Here is a 15,231-nt window from a genome sequence, read left to right as displayed (position 1 = left end):
CTTTACCTTTTTTACTATTATAATAAAGTATTATTATACTTGGAACATTATCCTTTTTTAAAATGAAAACATATTTTTATTAAGTTTTACATAACAAATTTAAATTCAGACATTAATCATCATTTAGGATTCCCTGAATCCTTCGACTCCCCTCCACCCTTCCATGGTTCCCATTATCAATCTCCCTCCCCAGCTGCTTCCCTTATTTTACCTCTTTTTTTAATATAAAAATAATCTTTCTACCATTTTTTTTGTACATTACAAGCATTTCTCAAATCCTGCTAAAGTTTTTAGTAGCTTATACAATATAATTTTTTCCTATTCTTTCTTAAATTCTTCCTGGTTTCTGATTTTCCCAGTCAATTTCCAATTTCGCCATATCAACCATTCATCTCTGCTCAGGACTTTATCTTCTTTGCAATAGTATCCACACTGCTGTCATCGCCTACATAAATAGTCATTTCTGCTCCTTTGGAATTTCTGCACCTAAAATACCTGGTGTTATGTATTGAAGTTCTCACCCTGGCCACCTGGAGTATCGTGTATAGTATATAGTATTCACACAGATCCACATCAGTTACTTTAGGCGGGAAACCCTGGGTTGTTGTTGCTACAATGTTGACAGCCGGCTGCCTATAAAAGCAGGCCGGCTGAGCTGTTTGCTATTCTGTTCTGTTCCAGCTTACAAATAAAGAGCTGCTTTGGAGAAATTGCTGTGTTGTCTGCTATGTCTACCCACTATTTAACACCTAATAAAAGACTCTGGATTTTTCGCAAACGTTACTTTAAACATTTTTTTCAATTTATTATAAATCATTTCTCAGAATGCTTTTGTCCACCACATTTCTTTCTCTTTGCATTTCCAACAAACATTTGAAGCAGTTCTAACCCTCCATAATTTTTCCCAAGATGAAAATTGGATATTATGCCCAATATCTTGTGCCAAATATATCATTACCGATTTAACTTTTTCATCTTTGGTATGCCACTTTAGCAACAATTTATACATTTTAGAAAGTAACCACATTATTTTCCATTAAAGATTTTTCAAACCTTGAAATTTCTTTACTGAATCCAATTTTCTTATCTATTTTAAACACATCATTTAATTGATATTGCAACCAGTCTGTTACTGTCTTATATCCTCAAAACTTTTTCAATTTCAATTGTTGCTCTACTTCCATAAGCAACTCTCTATAGGTTGCCCATTCATTTTTTGCATTAGTCTTTCTCAGGGATATCGCTTCCCTGGGGAAAGCCACCATGATGTCTTCTGCTCCAACAAGTTTTTATATTTTCCCCATAAATTGCTTTTTTTACCAAATGTTTCAAAAACCATTTATGCACTTTGGTCTTCTCATACCTTAGATGTGCATCTATCTGCTATCATGACCCTCATAGTCTAGAATATCTGTATTTTTAAAAAGTTATCCATTCCTATAGCCAGTAGGGACATGACACCTCATAATATAATTTCAAATTCGGCAGAGAGAAGCCACCTCTTTCTTTACTATCTGTTAATAGTTTGTATTTAATCTTTGGTTTCTTCCCCTGCCAGATGAATTTAGATACATCTTTTTGCCATTGTTTGAAGCTCCACTGACCACAGGTATTGTTTGAAATAAAAATAACATTCTTGGCAATACTGTTGTCAGGGCTGCCCCAGGTCCCAGCTCACAAGAGACCAACGCCAAGTCCAGTTTATATACAAAGATGTTTATTGCAGTGTATTGTACGCTCCACAGCCGAGGCGCGCAGCCCCACGTCTGTTATGCTTGGACCGCTGAAGTCCCCTCTGAGTCAGTCCCTCCTCTGCACCAGTTTAAGAGGCTTGTGCTGCTCCACCTCTTCCTTTCTTTCCTTTTCCGCAGGGTCTTCCTGCCCCCTGGGGTTTCGCCCCTCCTGGATTCCCCTGACGCGGATTCCCCAGACAGCTCTTCCCCCCTCCTGCGTGCTTTGGGACCTGGCTCCTCCTCCGGGCTCCCTGTTCTTCCGCGCGCCTCCACATTTGAACTTGGCGCGCGTTCGCAACCTCTAACCTTCCTCTTGACAGTTACACTACTCCCTGCACTACTCCCCTCCCTTTCCGGGACGATGTCTTGCTCCGATCTCCCCTCCCTCTCTGCTTTCGGACCTGCTTCCCCTGTCACTCTGGAATCTCCACCCCCTTCACTGCGCTCTGGCGGAGAAGCCGGTCCCGACTCCCAGCTCCCACTTTGGGTTCCCCCGCTGGTCCCCTGCTCCTGACGAGTCCCCCCTGTGACTCCCCTTGGCCTGACCACAGGCGCCCCCTTCTGGGAATCCTCCGATTCACTTGAAAGACTCATGGAATCCCTCAAGTCATTGTCATCCTCTTCCTCGCTGTCCTGGGATTCTTCCCCCTCGCTCTCCGTCTCCTCCCTCACCTGTGCCTCTGTCCCTGAACCCCTGAAAACTGTACATTCATTTTCATAACTGAAATTCTTCCCCAAAGTGATAAATTCATCCTTCCCCAGACATCCGTAATTTCTTTATCTCTTTCCACGTTGTTACATACCTATCCTTAAAAATATTTATATTCTTGACTGTTAGCCATGCCTTCCCCTTTCCCCTCAATTATCAATTGTGTTGCTACTTGTAGCTCATTTTTATTTTGTTCTGTCATATTTTTCACCAGTAGGTTTGTTTTATTTTTATTTAACTTGAATCCTGCCACCTGTCCGACCTCAGATATTGTGTATATTTGGTATACTCGCCAACAGGTTTCCTACAAGGTCATCTGCAAATGATCTCCTTTTATTTGCTGTGCACCCATCTGTTATACCTTTTATTTCTTCATCAGATCTTTTGTTCCTTGCCAGGGTCTCTAATACAAATATACAATAAACAATAAAATAAACAGTAACTAAAATAAACAATAACAGTCCCTTTTGTAATTTTACATTATCCTGTGCCTCATTACATCAATACATCAAGCCCAAATAGGCTCACCACCCAAGCGGGGTGGGGGCGGGAAGTCAATCCTGGCTTTCAGAATGTAGTGATCAGACCATGGCACTTCCACAAGTGAGGACATGATCCTCACCAAAAATCATACTATACCCGCACCAAAAATCAAATCCAGCATGTGGTGAGAGCCCTAATATTGCCATGGAAGACACCAGGTCCAGAGCCTGTGAGGAGGGGGTGGCATCAGCATGGACATTGAAGTCCCCCAAAACCTCCAAGACCCAGCCTGCCACCACATCCAACAGGCCTGACAGGGTGGCTACTGGTGGTTGGTACACCAGCCAGACAGCCAAGCTCTCCTTTGTGCCCCACACTAGGCCAGCACATTCAATGCTGGAGATTGATGGTGATGGCAGAGCCCTGAAAGAGCAATCCTTCTGGATTAACAACGCTAACCCTCCCCCCCGACCCACAGTCCCCGATTGGTGGAGGATGGAGAAACCTGGTGGTGACATCTCATAAAAGGTGAATACTTCGCCTTCGTGCACCCAGGGCTCTGTCACACAAGCCAGGTCAACCCCCAGCGAGATAAGTCTCGCAAGGTGGCAGTTTTATTGCCTATGGACCTGGCATTGCACAGCACCAATGACGGAGGTGGATAATCCCTGCTCATGTCCCTTGGGATGGGGCGTAGCTTGGAAGGGGTTCGAGCATCATCGCATCTCAAAATCCTTCATAGATAATATTTACCCCCACTGCCGTACCTCCCTTGCCCTTTGACGGTGGCAATCCCAGACCCCACGCTAGCCTCCCCTGTAGAGGAATGATAACATAACATCCCTGGGCCAAGTCTCCCAAATTGAAAAGGTATGATATTGAGATGAAAAATCAGCAGGACAAACATCCCCAATAGGTAAAACCCATCCAGCCACACCCCAGGTAGCGAGGGGAGCCCCACACTGGTCCACTAACTGTCAATCCCTCTCTCCCTCATAAGGTAGCCAGGCTATTAACTCTTTCTGTGCCTTTGGGAGTATTAAAGAGGCATGTGCTGTAAAATGGAGGTCACTAGCCAGCAGAGAGCCGCTTCATGTTCAGAGACTCCGTCCGTCCTATCTCACCCTTTGGGTGAGTCATTCTTGTAAGTTTTAGGAGTATTAGGCAAAGGCCCGAGTATAGCCTGGGTGCTTGGTTTCAGCAATCTATCTGCGACATGAAGTTCTTTAGAAGTTGTTGCCATGAGAGTGTCAGAGTTGCCAGGTTCATCTTCTCCATCGCTATCGCTTGGGGAAAGATCAGGGAATTGCATAGTCGTCTTTCCTCGAGATGAAGGGCTATTGGGCATATAGTGTTCCGAGCTATAATGTCCTTATGTTTTGAATTGAGATTTTATGCTCAGTTGAGATTTTATGCTCTTTATGCTCAATAATCTCCTCTTCAGTTCTTCTAATTCTTCTAATTCCAAACTCACGGGTTTATCTTCCTCCTTCGTGCAGGTATTGTTTCTTATTGGCGTTTGCTTTGGTTCTCTGCCGGGGACTGGCTGCCTCACTGTCTCATCCTTGAAAACCCTTATCAGGTAAAGAAGGTGAGACCGCCATAAAATGTTTTTCATCTCCATAAGTCGAGATGGAAGAGCTGGCAATCTAAAAGTCATAAATAGGTGTGTGATGTTTCTTATGCTGGGCAGGAAATGGAAATTTTTTAGATCTACTTTTTGGTAATGGCAGGTCACAAGCTGAGATAAGGACGTCATAATTAACCTGCGATTCATCCACTTGTACTCATTTTGATGAATCTCAAGCATTATCTGGTTCACTTGGAGGACCTGGCAAGGCTTTATTTCATCCATGACTTGTACTGATAGTTCGCTGGCATAGTTGTGTCTAATCCTCCTTTTAGCCCTTTGGGCATTTATAGAGGGAGGGCAATTATCCAAGTATTCCTCTATATTAGTTATTTTGGTGAAAATTTCATTCAGTCTTTGAAGAACTAATTAGACCATAGTTTCTGCTGACATCATATATGTCAGGGGTTCAGGAGCAGAGGGACAGGAAAGGGAGGAATTAGAGACCGAGGGAGAGGAATCCGAGGGAGAGGTCAGCGATGATAGCCGTCCGAGGTCTCTAAGTCTCTCCAGCGAATCAGAGGATTCACAGAAAGGAGCTCCCGTGGTCAGAGCTAGGGGGTTGCCAGAGGGAACACCTCAGGAAGGAGGGGCCAGAGGGGACTCAGAAAGCAGCAGCTGGAAATCGGGACCAGCTTCCCCACCGGAGAGCAGTAGGGGGGAGGAGCCCCAGGCATCGGCAGCAGGCAGCTTTCCGTCAGCGGAAGGACATGAGTCAGGGTTAGCCACGCCTGCATCAGAGAGCGAGGAAACGGTCAAAAGGAAGGTCAGGGGCAGCGCGCACGCGCGCGCCAAGTTCAAATGTACAAGAGGGTGGCGCAATGAGCAGCCCGGAGAGGGAGCCGGGTCCCAAAGCCCGCCGAAGAGAGGGGGAGGAGTCCGAGGGGTCCGCATCCGAGGCGTCCAGGAAGGAAGGCACCCCGGGGGGTAGTAGGACCCAGAGGCGGAAGGAGAAACGAAGAAGGAGTAAGGCTAGAGTCTTAAACTGGTGTACAGGGGGCGGAGACTCAGACGAGGCTTCGCTGGTCTAGGGTCTAGACGTAGAGACGCACGCTAGGGCTTGAAAATGGGAACTAAACTTCAATAAAGACTTTTGTACAGTTCTGCTGGCTAGCGTTGGTCTTCTGTGAGCTGGGACCTGGAGGCAGTCTCTGACAATATAAATCTCTTGGTAAGGGTATATATCTGGAATCTGCTGGAAACAAGTTCCTCTATTTGTCTTGTTCTAAAGACATGGGTGGGTCAGCATTTGGGATGGGGGGGATCCCTCCTACTCCTGTTTTCTGCGTGAAATCATCTCCTTCCCTCCTTGAAAGGGGGGAGGGGTCGGATCATCTCCTTCCTTCTTAGAGTGGGGGAGGGTTCCCCCAGCAACATTACTCACAATTTGCTCTGTTTCCGAGCTAGGAATGAAGGTGTTGGCTTTCTGCCGCTTCTCTGCGTTGGAGGAATTGTGAGTCCCAATTACCGTATTTTTTGCTCTATAAGACTCACTTTTTCCCACCTAAAAAGTAAGGGGAAATGTGTGTGCGTCTTATGGAGCGAATGCAGGCTGCGCAGCTATCCCAGAAGCCAGAACAGCAAGAGGGATTGCTTCTTTCACGCACAGCGATCCCTCCTGCTGTTCTGGCTTCTGAGATTCAGAATATTTTTTTTCTTGTTTTCCTCCTCCAAAAACTTGTGGTCTGGTGCGTCTTACAGAGTGAAAAATATGATATGCTGTTTTGGCTCTTAATGCCTCGTTTTTTCCTTCTAGCAGGCATAATTAGCAGCGGGGTGAGCTCCCGTTGCTCGGTCCCTGCTCCTGCCAACCTAGCAGTTTGAAAGCATGTCAAAGTGCAAGTAAGATAAATAGGTACTGCTCCAGCGGGAAGGTAAATGGTGTTTCAGTGCGCTGCTCTAGTTTGCCAAATGTGGCTTAGTCATGCTGGCCACATGACCCGGAAGCTGTACGCCGGCTCCCTCGGCCAATAAAGCGAGAGGAGTGCGCAATCTCAGAGTCGGCCATGACTGGACCTTATGTTCAATGGATGAAAGCTGTGTGTTAGTTGCAAAGACTGCAGTCTACCTTCTTTAGTGTTCCTTCTTACGCTAAATCGAATTGAGCCATAAAACAGTAGATAATAAAACATTAAAACAGTAGATAATAAAACATTAAAACAATAAACCATTAGGCTAAAAGCAAAGAAAACAAAATGACAACTAAAAATATAAACATAGGGCCAGAAGATGGCTAAAACCTAATTAAAAGCTTAATTGAAGGCAGGAGGTTCTGGCTAGGCTGCTACCTCCGTCGCCATTTTGGCTCACAAATGTTTGTTTGCTGCTGCTGCTGTTTTTATTGTTGATGTTGCTGCTGTGCACGTGTCCTAGGGGTCCTAGGAGGCCATTTTGGATGAAGGCAGAGTGACCGGAAAGAGGCGCCACCAGAGGAGAGGCAAATGAAGACATGCCACCACCGCCATATTGGTTGAGGGCAGTTGGGCCTAGCCTGGCCATTTTGTGGCACTGGTCTCCCTTGTGAGGTGGGCGCCTCATCTCTTGAGGGGTCCCAGGAGACGTTAGGGGTCCCTGTGGAGAAGGAAGGGTGGAGCCCCCCCATCCCCTCAGGGAGGAGTTCCAACAGTGCCTTAGGGGCCTTGGCCTTTCTCTGGTTTGTTGTTGCTGCTGCTGCTGCTGTTATCATTATCCTCAGTATTATCCTTATTCTCCTCCTCCTTCTCTTCCTTGCAGCATTTCCCTGAGCGCTAAGCTCCTTCAGGAGCTGCCCAGGTAGACTGCCACTGGCACGGGAGGCTCCACCCGAGAGAAGAAGCGCCTAGGAGGCCAGGGTAGCCCCACAAGGTGGGCTTCTGTCCCCCTGGGCGTCTTTTGGGGTACAGGGGCCTCCGCCCTGCCAACCTTTGGCCCCCCTCACCCTGCCGGCTTGCAGATAAGGTGGGGGCGAAGGCCTGCTGGGTGCTGCTGTGAGGACGGCGCGCCTGAGGGGTGCCTTGCTGGGCTGGGGTGAGGGAGGGGGGGCTGTGAATCCCATCCCTCTCTCTATGCTTTTTATTTCTCTCTCTTCCCTCTTTCATTTCCCAAAGAAGTCCTGGGAATTATAGCTCTGAGCTTCCTTTCAGTGGGTTGGACTAGATGCCTCTTGATGCCCCTTCCATGTCTCCCATGCTCCCTATCTCTCTCACTGTTACTCTCCTTTTAATGGCACTTCCCCCTTTTTTTTCCTAGCTGGGCCTCCATTTCTTAGCTGGGCCGCCTCCAGGAAGCCAAGTGCTGGCGCCTGCAACTTTGCCTGCGACTGCTGGGATTGCTCTGACAAGATCCATTGACACTAGTTTTGGCGTCACCAAAGGAATCAGGGAGATGTGCTTCAATTCCCCTCGCAGATAGTATTTAACCCATCACGGCATCTCTCAAAGCACCCTGGGAACTGTAGTTTCCTATGGGGGGAGAGAATATTCTGCACAACCTTTCCCAAGGGAACTCTGGGAGTTATAACTCTGAGAGGGTCTCTTTGGGAAACAGAACAAACTACAGTTCCCACGATGTTCCCCAAAGCACCATGGGAACTATTGCTTGCTCTGGGTGTTGAGGGTTGCGAATCCCTTGACAGATCTAGTTCCCAAGCCCATTTCTTTTCCTAGGGAACTCTGGGAACTGTAGCTCATGGGAGGAACATCACTTGGTGTCCTGAATTCTGGGAACTGTAGCTTGCTCAGGGCGCCTGATTCCTTCTCCTTCTAGGCTACCGGAATGGGCTGGAACCGCCAAGTGTCACCTTGGCCTGCGACTTTGAAGGCACCGCCTGCAGCTGGGAGGACGTCAGCATGTCTGGGTACTGGTGGTGCCCAGGGTGGGGCAGAGGCTGGGTGTGCGGCCCCGACTCCCCCTTCAACCACATTCTGGGCACCGACCAGGGTAAACTTGCTTCATTTGAAAGGCAGAGAAGCATTGCTTAGCAGTTAGAGCACCCCTTTGACCTGGCACCCCCCAACCAGGCTGGTACATGAGCACCTCGGAGCAGCGAACCAAGCCGCCTGACTCCGCTCCCTGACCATGAGTGACGCAGCCACAGCCTGTGAACTCCGCACCTGGTACAGTATGGCTGAGAAAGGTAAGCTTGGGGCACTGGTCGGAAAACCAACAGGAGCAGAGCCATGTACTTGGCCTTTTTCCCTGTGTGGAGGAAATGCCACCAGGCACAGTTGTCGTAATTCCGTACATTTCTAAGCTGCAGGACATATCGTGGTGCTATCATATAATTATTATTTATTGATTTCCAGACCACTGACCCGCCTGGTAGGGCCAGCATAATGAAATACCATTCTTATCATGAAATTTACTGATGCCCTGCTTCCCGTCCCCCTTTGGGATTCCTGGCAGCTGACTGATAAAAATGAGAGCAGTTGAGATGAGATGTCATTCTGCAATTCTCGCAGGGGTCAGGCTAGATGACCCCCGGGTCCCATCTCCTCTGTTTATATAACTATGGTTCCCACCTGCAAGGGCCAGGCTAGATGACGCCTGGTTCCTCACCCCTCCGCCCTTCCTGTGCAGGACTCAACGGAAGCTTCCCTGTGGAGCTGAGCCACGGCAACCACATTGTCCCCTGTGGCGAAGCCCTGCCTCATCCTCAGGCACCTGGCGCCCCCTGCTGGCCTACACCGGAAGAGTCCACAGTGCTTTCCAGTTAGGTCTTGGGCTCCTCGCCCTCCCCGGCCGGCTCCTTATCTGGAGCATGTCAAGAGCGCAGGTGACCTTCTCCTCGGTGGCGAGTGTGGCACTGGACAACGTGTAGTTCATGAACTGTGGCCCCCAAAGTAAAGCTTTATTTTCCGCCTCCCCAAAACCTGACCAACCAGATAGATTGCTTGGAGGCAACTCATTAACCGTCCCAACATTTCCAAGTCCCTGGAGCTGCACCCCAGGCAAGCCGTGCCTGCCAAGCAGCTGCGTGGCCCCTGCCCGCACCGAGGACTGTGGCGACAGTGGAGATGAACGGGGTTGCGGTGACCGGTCAAGGGGGCATTCGAGGCCAGGGGAACATTGGCACCACCGGAAGGGAGGGGGTTACCAGGAAACCTCCCAACCAGGCCAAAGCATTTGAGGAGGGTGCAAAGTATGCTGGCTGAAATGGGGCTTACCCTGGGGAAAATCCTGAGCGGAAGTTGCAAGTTGGTGGCCACCACTGCCTCTTGTGGCAGGGAGTTCCATAATGTGCGCTTTGTAAAGAAGTACTTCCTTTCTTTGATGTGTCCTGAATCTTCCAGCGTCCAGCTCCATGAGTTCTACCATTATGAGAGGGAGAAAAACTTTCCTCCATCCACATTCTCCAGGCCATGTCTCATTGGCCTGGAGAAATCACATCTTTGCACAATTTAATGCACAATCAGTCAAAGAACAAATAGGAAATAGGAACAAATAGGAAAACTCCCCTGCGTTTGCTAAATAACCACATCCCTCATTTGTGTTGCTGGGATAAATTTATTTAACACTCTGACGAGCTCACCTGCCAAAACACAGGAGAATATCAACAATCCAGGACAGAAAATTTTACCCATAGTGTTTTGTTTTTCCAGAATCAGCTAAAACAGAAGGGAGAGGTCACCCGTTAACCTGTAAGGGAGCAAATATTCCTTTGAGAAGTTTCTCCCGAAATGGAAGGCACATGAGACTCTGTAATTCTCTTCTTTGGGAGGTGGGTGTCGTGCAAAGTGGCCTTGGGGAGCTGGATGCGAAGGAGGCACGTCCCAGGCCTTTGAACTGTAACAAGGACAACCTGGGAGGATCTCTCACCTACTGTGCCTGCACCTCCTCACTCTCTCAATCGCTCTGCTCCCAGCCGAGAACAAAGACCAACCTCTCTTGTGGGGTTAATGTTACATATGGTGTTCCCATTATTTAGGGACTGGTGATTCGCTTCATCATTAGGGTCCAGACTGAGGTTCCCAGGGTGGCACGTGGACTCCATGGCACCCTCTTAGCACTCACCAAGGCCCCCTCTTAAAAAAGTTTCCCCAAAATCTGTTAGTTTTTACAGTGCTACAAGACCATTTGTTTTGGCAGTTGAGGGATTATTTATTTATTTATTTATATTGCCCTTTATTTTACATCACTGTAAATTATTAAATAATAAAAAATAGTGTTTGTTATTTAAATCAATCCATATAGCTCATTGGGCAGAGCACAAGACTCTTAATCTCAGGGCCATCCTTTGAGCCCCATGTTCCCAGAGTTCCCTGGCAAGAAGGGAACCCTACCCCTAACAAAATCCTAACCCTAACCCAGGGGTTGGCAAGGCCATGGGCCAGATCACTCCCACAGAAATCGCATCTGTGTGTGTCTGCGGCTCTGGAAATTGCTTCTGCGCATGCCCAGACGCCGAAAATCACTGCGACAGCTCAGTCTGTAGAGCAGGAGACTTTCCATCTCAAAGACCTGGGTTTGAGGGGCAAAAAGATTCTTCCCTTGCAGAGGGTTGGACTACAAAAAGACCTTTGCTTTCCTGCTCTCTCCCAAACTGGGAAACTCCCAATGGAAAGTGCTCTGACCTTTCTCTTTTTCTTCATAGGGGTTTTCACACCGTACAGTATCTGCTCTCTCTCTCTCTCTCTCTCTCTCTCTCTATATATATATATATATATATAAAATGTTGGAAACGAGCCTCCTTCTTCGGGAGAAGCTGGCAACTCTCCCAGGCTCCCGGCTTGGTGTCCGGTGACCTCCCTGGCTGCAATCCCCGCAGGATCCAGGCTAGGTCTCAATAGGCGACACTTCCCAGCGTGGGAAATGCACACCCCCTCCCTCCTGCTTCCCTGGCAGGGAAAAGAGATAGTCAGAAACGTCTGTTTACATCCTTTATTTCTGACTTTGCAGCACTACAGAAAACATGTCCGTTCACTTCAAAATCCAGCAAACGAGAGAGAGACTTCCTGTACATACGCAAGAGGAAGGTCTCATATTACACTCTTCACAAAGACTTTTCCAGCCTGTGAACTTCCGGGAAGCTTCTTTCCCACAGCTAGCCATATCACATGATGTCAACAAACTGGCTGTCTGCAACTGCGATAAGCTCATATTGTAACAATAAATTCCAACACACTGAGGAGCGTTTGCTGGAAGGCTGCGGGGCTATGCACTTACCTGGGAATCAAACTCACTGAACTTCAAAGAACTTCTGAGAGAATATGTATAGGATTGCACTATAAAGGCCTAAAATTTTGACCAAGACTCATGGGTTTGAGTCCCATGTTGCGTGAAAGATTCCTGCATGACCCTTGGGGTCCCTTCCAACTCTACAATTAGCGAAGTATACATCAATATAAAATAAAAATGTGCTTTTAATGAAAGGGCTTCTGCTGTGCTGTTTTTATTGCCATTATTTGGTTTTACAAGATTTTTATATGTATACACACACAGTTTTAATTCTATCAGTGTTTAATTGCTTTTTAATTGTAGATCCCCCACCCAGGTTTTAGCTTGTCTTCTTTTCATCCGTAAACTGCCTTGGGTCCCCATCAGGGGAAAAGGCAGGGTACAAATAAATGTATAATAATTATAATAATAATTTCAAACTGGGCATTTTTTGTTTTCAATATACAATGCTGGCAAGAGAGAAAGGCCACCCATAACTTAGAGTGCAGAGGTGAAACAAGCATATGATCCCCCAATGAGGGGTGTCATAGAAATTTAATAAAATTAGTTTAATCAATGTAATAATAACATTGCCTTGACCTGCTTGGCTGAAAAATCTTGCATGGCTTCTGGAAAACCCAGTGGAGGCTGTAGCTGAACTGGGGGGGGGGGGGGCACATGCAAACACCTGGCCCATTGTCCCAGGCCTCCTTGCCACTGACATCCTTTCACCCATAATGCTGTGACCTCCAGGTGCTTGGGTCCCTTAGAAACACTGGTGAGGTGAGCTTTCATTTTCTTTTCCCACTGAGGATTGGAAAGAGTTGAAAGATTAGAAATATTTGAAAAAGATGGAGAAGAAGATCCGATACGAACATTAAAGCTAGCTGCCTCTGGTTGCTAACTTTTATTTTGGCAGATTATTATCAAATGGCCCTGGCTTCTTTTTTTAAAGTTTACAAAATAATAATAATAATAATAATAATAATAATAATAATAATAAACAGATGATGGGCTTATTTCCAATTGTTGTTTTGGGGGATAGAATGCACATTCACCCAAAAACCGCAGAGTTAAATGTTTGTTATCAGCCCAAATCAAGCATAGGTGTTTTGGTTCCATCTCAATAGAAAGAGGACAAACAAGCTTTAATTGTGCTATCGGTGTTCATTCACCCACAAATAGCAAAGCAAAGTGTAATAAGTCTAAACTAGGCAAAAGAGGTTGCTTTGCGTTCCAACTACATAGAAAGAAGAATCTTGGATTTCGCTTATTTCAAGTTGTGTTCTTTGGTGTTTATGCAACATTAACCCAGAAATCGCAAAAAGTATGTAATGAGACCAAAATAACAAAACACCCTTGTCAGGGGTTCAGGAGCAGAGAGACAGGAAAGGGAGGAATTAGAGACCGAGGGAGAGGAATCCGAGGGAGAGGTCAGCGATGATAGCCATCCGAGGTCTCTAAGTCTCTCCAGTGAATCAGAGGATTCACAGAAAGGGGCTCCAGTGGTCAGAGCTAAGGGGTTGCCAGAGGGAACACCCCAGGAAGGAGGGGCCAGAGGGGACTCAGAGAGCAGCAGCTGGAAATCGGGACCAGCTTCCCCACCGGAGAGCAGTAAGGGGGAGGAGTCCCAAACATTGGCAGCAGGCAGCTTTCCGTCAGCGGAAGGACAGGAGTCAGGGTTAGCCACGCCTGCATCAGAGAGCGAGGTAACGGTCAAAAGGAAGGTCAGGGGCAGCGCGCGCGCGCCAAGTTCAAATGTACAAGAGGGGGGCGCAATGGGCAGTCCGGAGAGGGAGCCGGGTCCCAAAGCCCGCCGAAGAGAAGGGGAGGAGTCCGAAGGGTCCGCTTCCGAGGCGTCCAGGAAGGAAGGCACCCAGGGGGGTAGTAGGACCCAGAGGAGGAAGGAGAAACGTAGAAGGTGGAGTAAGGCTAGAGTCTTAAGCTGGTGTACAGGGGCGGAGACTCAGACGAGGCTTCGCTGGTCTAGGGTCTAGACGTAGAGACGCACGCTAGTGCTTGAAAATGGAAACTGAACGTCAATAAAGACTTTTGCACAGTTCTACTGGCTAGCGTTGGTCTTCTGTGAGCTGAGACCTGGAGGCAGTCTCTGACAACCCTCTTTTCACTTTCATATGCGTAGAAAGAAGACAAATAAGGTTTGATTTCAATTCGCATGGTGGTTTTTCGGTGTGCACCAGAATCGCCCCAAACAAAGCAAAAAGGAGTTTTGGGTTCCATCTACACAAAAAGATCATAAAACTATGTGCTTATTTCAAATTGGTGTTTTTGCAGTGTTTTTGCACATTCACCAAGAAATCGCAGAGTGAAACGTTTGTTATCAGCCCAATTCCTGCATTTTGGTTCCATCGCAATAGAAGGTGGATGAATCAGCTTTGATTTTTCTTTCTTTGTTCATTCACCAACAAATAGCAAAGCAAAGTGTAATGTCTAAACTATGCAAAAGAGGTTGTTTTGTGTTCCAAGTACGTAGAAAGAAGAACTTTGGATTTCGGTTATTTCAAGTTGTGTTCTTTGGTGTTAATGCAACATTAGCCCAGAAATCGCAAAAAGTATGTAATGAGACCAAAATAGCAAAACACCGTCTTTTCGCTTCCATATGCGTTGAAAGAAGACGAATAAGCTTTGATTGGGCTTATTTCAATTGGCATGGTGTTGTTTGGGTGTGCACCAGAATCACCCCCAACCAAAGCAAAAAGGCGTTTTGGGTTCCATCTGCATAATAGTAGATATTAAAGCTCTGATTGGGGTTATTTCAAATTGGTGTTTTAGGGGTTAGAATGCACATTCACCCAGAAATCGCAGACTGAAATGTTTGTTATCATGCATAGGGGTTTTGTTTCCATCGCAATAGAAAGTGGACGAATCAGCTTTGATTTTTCTTTCTTTGCTCATTCACCCACAAATAGCAAAGTGTAATAAGTCTAAACTATGCAAAAGAGGTTGTTTTGCGTTCCAAGTACGTAGAAAGAAGAATTTTGGATTTCGCTTATTCCAAGTTGTGTTCTTTGGTGTTAATGCGACATTAACCCAGAAATCGCAAAAAGTATGTAATGAGACCAAAATAGCAAAACACCGTCTTTTCGCTTCCATATGCGTAGAAAGAAGACGAATAAGGTTTGATTTGGCTTATTTCAATTCGCATGGCGTTTTTTGGGTGTGCACCAGAATCGCCCCAAACAAAGCAAAAAGGAGTTTTGGGTTCCATCTACACAAAAAGATCATAAAACTATGTGCTTATTTCAAATTGGTGTTTTTGCAGTGTTTTTGCACATTCACCAAGAAATCGCAGTGAAACGTTTGTTATCAGCCCAATTCCTGCATAGCTGTTTTGGTTCTATCGCAATAGAAAGTGGACAAATCAGCTTTGATTTTTCTTTCTTTGTTCATTCACCCACAAATAGCAAAGCAAAGTGTAATAAGTCTAAACAAGGCAAAACAGGTTATTTTGGATTCCAACTACATAGAAAGAAGAATCTTGGATTTCGCTTATTTCAAGTTGTGTTCTTTGGTGTTAATGC

At 46.5% G+C, this 15,231-nt stretch overlaps 1 long non-coding RNA gene across 2 annotated transcripts in view; it reads left to right on the top strand.

The window, feature by feature from the left end:
- Nucleotides 1-11,904, top strand: part of LOC114590179 (uncharacterized) — a 138,790-nt gene extending 126,886 nt beyond the window's left edge. Inside the window, exons 2-3 of one of the 2 annotated variants that reach the window (XR_013394309.1) lie at nucleotides 7,289-8,669; nucleotides 11,432-11,904. This is a non-coding gene — a long non-coding RNA (uncharacterized LOC114590179). Of the gene's footprint in view, nucleotides 1-7,288; nucleotides 10,714-11,431 lie in introns of those variants that run through there. The other variant, XR_013394308.1, reaches the window with a different exon arrangement.
- Nucleotides 11,905-15,231: the final 3,327 nt, after the last annotated feature.

The sequence above is a fragment of the Podarcis muralis genome, chromosome 9, assembly GCF_964188315.1.
Source record: "Podarcis muralis chromosome 9, rPodMur119.hap1.1, whole genome shotgun sequence".
Classification (NCBI taxonomy): Eukaryota; Metazoa; Chordata; class Lepidosauria; order Squamata; family Lacertidae; genus Podarcis; species Podarcis muralis.
This window is presented reverse-complemented; position numbering and strand designations above follow the sequence as displayed.